This window comes from Capricornis sumatraensis, chromosome 9 (assembly GCF_032405125.1).
Source record: "Capricornis sumatraensis isolate serow.1 chromosome 9, serow.2, whole genome shotgun sequence".
In the NCBI taxonomy this organism is placed as follows: Eukaryota; Metazoa; Chordata; class Mammalia; order Artiodactyla; family Bovidae; genus Capricornis; species Capricornis sumatraensis.
In genome coordinates, this window is record NC_091077.1 from 23207144 (window position 1) to 23212169 (window position 5026).

Genomic DNA, 5026 nt, shown 5'->3' on the forward strand with positions numbered 1-5026 from the left:
ATGGAAAATAAGCCAAAAGAGTTGGTAAAATTATGCAGTAGAAGAACAGTGTGGGAACTCTCTCTACAAGACATTCAAATATTATCATAGAGATAACAGAATAATGTGACACAGACAAGTCAGTGGAGCAGATTAGAAATCACAGAAACTGTTGTATCATATGCTGGATTTCAGTATATGAAATGGTAGCACTTTAAGTCTTGTGGAAAAGCGAGATTAAACAATTAGTGTGCAAGAATAACTGTTAGCTATTGGGGAAAAATAAATTCAATTTCTATCTACCTGAAACTCCACAGCAAAATCAAATTTATGTTGATCAAAGATTTCCATGTTAAAAAAAAATGAACTATAAAACTACCGTAAGAGGGACTTACCTGCAGTCTAGTGGTTAAGACTTCACACTTCCACCACAGGCAGTACAGGTTCAACTCCTGGTCAGGGAACTAAGAGCCCACATGCCTTGCAGTGTGACCAAAATGTAAAAAAATCTTTAAGAAAATATGAAAGAATACTTATGAAAAACTCTGAAGTGGAGAAGACATTTTTAACTGACAAAAAAAAACCTCAGACACTAAAAGAAATTGATTAAAAAAATACATAAAGAGACAAGTGACAAACAGGAAAAAATACTCGCAATTCATATAAACAAAAGAAAACCCAACAATCCTATAGAAAAATGGGCAATGGCCACAAGGCGTGAACTGACAGCTCACAGAGAAGGAAATTCCAATGGTTGTCAACATATGTAAACATACAAAAAACTTTAAAATTATTTATTTATTTATTTGGCTGCATCTGATCTTAGTGGTAGCAGGTGGCATCTTTAGTTGCAGCTTGCAGGATCTAGTTCCCTGACCAGGGATGGAACCAAGGCGTCCTGCATTGGCAGTGTGGTGTCTTAACCACTGAACCAGGGAACTTCCCAAAAAGACTTCTGACTTCAGTTATAATAAAAGAAATGCAACTTGAAACTTATATGATGGATTGTTTGCCTATTTAATTCGTAAACAACAAAAGAGTTTCTAACACATTGTTAACAAGGGAATAGGTAAATCTGTTTTTTAAATTTTTATCCATTCATTCCTGCATTTCTGCTTAAAATGTACTTGATAAACTGAAAGTAACTTGATGGGGAAATGTTAATTGCTGCTTCAGATAGAATCCATAATTTCCTTTTCTTGCAAGAGAAGTATACTTCTTATACAGGAAATAGTCCATTGCAGGATTTCCTAGTGAGGGGAGCAAGGGAGGTATAGGAGTGGAGGTCTGATCATTCATGAAGTCACTCAGGGACCTAAGTTGACAGTAATTCTGTTTCTTCAAAAAGTGGCTTTCCAAATTGCCTGGAGTAGCGACACCCAGCCAAAGAAAGCAGAAAGAACATGGAGAAGACTGAATGGGAAATGTCTTAGCCAGCTTGGGCTGCTCTAACAAAATACTATATATTGGGTGACTTTGGCATCAAAATTTTTCTTCTCATAGCTCCAGAAGCTGCAAAGTCTGAGATCAAGAAGATGCCCACGTGGCTGGGTTCTGATAACCCTCTTCTGGATTCCAAATGGCTCACTTCTGGTATGGCAGAAGAAGAGGGAGCTACTTCTCGGGCTCTTATAAGGGTATTAATCTTGTTTATGAGTGCTCCATCCTCATGATCCAGTCCCCTCCCCAAATCCCATCTCAATTACCACTGCACTGAGATTAGGCTTTCAACTTAACAAATCTTGACTGCAAACATTCAGTTCACAATAGGACATTTTAATGGGGCACTGATAGGAAGACAATTAAATGTTTTTGGAGAAGAATTTATTGAACTCAAAAAACACATGCCTGTCGATGCATGCCCTTAGAGGAATTTATACTACAGAAATATCATAGAATTTATACTATATTTACACATGTGGAAAATAAAGTCTATACAAATATACTCACTACAAAATTGCTTTCAGTAGCAAAAAACATTAAACAACCTAAATATCCAAAGTAGGGTGATTGGCTCAATATATTACGATACACGTATCTAATGGCTATTATAAGAATTCAAAGGCATTATACTATATTTATACAATTAGTATAAAATATATATATTTATATTATAAATAATAATTATATAAATCACTACAAGGAATGAGGGATCTGTTTATGTACTGATGTGAAATAATTTCAAAGAAATCTTTTTAGATAAAAAACAACATGCAGAACAGTGTGGGTAATATGCTATCATTTACATCAGAAAGAAAAATGTATATTGTAAAGTAAAAAAAAAAAGAAAAATGTGTACACACCTTATATGCTTGTATATGCATATATTGCTTCTGGATAGATATACAAGAAAATGATACTAATAATTGCCTCTAGGGAGGGGTCCTAGAAGGCAAGGGGCAGAGATGTGAATAAACTTCACTGTATAGCTTTTTGTAGCTTTTTTAAAAAAATGTTTTTGGACTTCCCTGGTGGTCCAGTGGTTAAGAAGCCACCTGCCAGTGCAGGGGACACGGGCTCCTTCCTGGTCCAGGATCACAGCCTATGTGCCACAACTACTGAGCCTTCCCAGGGGCTGTAGCTACTGAAGCCCACGTGTCCAAGAGCCCATGCTCCTTAATTGGAGAGTAGCCCCCTGCGCAGCACAACTAGAGAAAGCCTGCACGCAGCAACAGAAGACCCAGCACAGCCAACAATCAATAAAAAAATTTTCATTACGTACAGCCTAGTCAAAACAAAATACGTAAAAATATACGAAAATACCAGACAATAATAATATGAAAGATGGTGGGAGTTAAGCAGAAATGCAGTTATGAGAAAGAACCAAGAAGAGAGTAGATACCTTTTTAAACCTGAAATAATTTAAAGACATGTATGCAGGATAAAATTATAAGGCAATTGCTAAGAACAGATATTAAATGTACAATTTTAAAGTAGAAAATGAGTGAAAAAAAGTTAATTACTTCAGCAGAAGGCAAAAAGGAAGAACCAAATAAAAGGGACAGAATAGGATTGGTAGTAATACAGTCAAATATATCAGAAATCAAAATGAGTGTAAGCTGATGGAAAGTCACAAGCAGAAGACAAGGTAACTCCAAATAGGCTCTTTTTGATTGAGCACGCTGCCAATCACCAAAGATGCAAGAAAAGTCACATTAAGATCATTTAATCCCAGTCAAATTAGGCAAGACCAGAACAGACCATGCAGCTAACCCACAAATGAGAACAATAATATATGGTAAACCATTATGTTTTGCAGTAGAAGTTATAGAGTTCGGACTTTAAAAATTATAATAAAATACTTGTCACAGTTTTGTGCTTGTACGTTTTAAAAATCTGTAAAAAAGACAATTTGGGGGAAAATGATTAATTCCAGCCAGAAACAGATTCAAAAAGAAAGTGAAACTATAAACAAATATAAGCTATTAATCTAAAAATGTATCTTCATTCAAAACACTAGGTTTAGAGTTTACATGAGATTTTTAAAAAAATCAAAGGTCAGTAACAGTTACTTCCCAGAGAATTAAAAAGTAGGGAAAAGGCACAACCTGGTATAACTGGTGTAGCTTTGTTATAAATTTAAACAAGAAGAATATGGAGAAAGAAAACTTAAAGGTCAATTCTGCTGATAAACATGGATGCAAAAGTCCTAAACAAAATATTAGCAAATAAAATCTAGCATACACACACATATATATATAGAAAACATATATATGTGTACCGGTTAGTCATTCAGTCATATCTAACTCTTGTGACCCAATGGACTGTAGCCCACCAGGCTCCTCTGTCTGTGGGATTTTTCAGGAAGTAATACTGGAGTGGGTTGCCATTTCCTTCTCCGGGGATCTTCCCAACCCAGGGACCGAACCCGTGATATATGTGTACATATGTTTATACATCTATCATGAGAAAGTTGATATTATAACAAGAATGCAAAGCAGATTCAACAATGACAACTCTTTAACATAGTTCATTATTGTCCTCATTAAAAGATTTTTTTAAAAAGTCATTTTATCTCATTAGGTGCAGGAAAAGAAAACTTTTAGAAGACTATAAATAAATAGAAACTTTCCTAATCTCAGTAAGGACATTGTACAGCTTTTTTCACTTTTAGCTGTTAGCTTCATTCCTGCTTCTCTTCTCGATATCACAGGAGAGCTGGAAGACTGACAACTGTTATTTCCCATGCACCCTTGCTGTGGTTTGGTTAGATTCTGCCAATGGAGACAATGGTGAGGATTTAAAAGGGGGCAAAGCGAGAGAAGCTATTTGTTTCCTTCTCCTGCTTCTAGCTTTAGCAGCAGGAGCAGCTGGAACAGCTGGGGTCCAGCTGCCCAGAAGCACAGCATTCCTGGGCTCTGAGTTAACAGCACTTTCACCTTTTTGCTCCTTAACCTTTCCAAAAATTCTGTAATTAGTTCCCTGTGTTAACGTCCCTCTGAACATCCCTAACTAGTTTCTGTTTTTCAAATTGACTAATAACTGATACAGGTATCCACCAGACTCTGTAACAAGCACCATTAGTGATTAGGGGGAGCACGGGGGCTCTCTAGGAAACTGAGCTGACAGGATCAAGGCCCTGCCCCGATAACTTCATTCAACCTCAATTACTTCCTCAGAGGCCCTAAGTACGCCACACCAGGGGTTAGGGCATCAGTATGGATTTGAGGGGGACACAATCATAGCAAGGATATGTGCCCTGAAAAGGGGCAAGGAGCTAGGCTGTTTGTGTTTGCACTCTAAAACTAAGGAATTTTTTTATTACCTTTAGAAGCAAGTGTCCTTTATTGAAGGGAGCAGAGACCTTGAATAACTCAGATAAAGGATGTAAGTCTCACAGAAACCAAAGACCAAAGCCAAAATTCCAATGGATTTCATGGGAACTAGAGAGCCACCAGAAACCAGGGCTGCTCTAGGTTTACAGTCTATGGAGCAGCTTTATACGGTGCTGTAGGTTGGGCAGACAATACAAGACACGTTTAACACCGTTACTAACCATGAAGTTGGTTATGAACTTCTAACAAATATTCAACTTACTCACAATTAC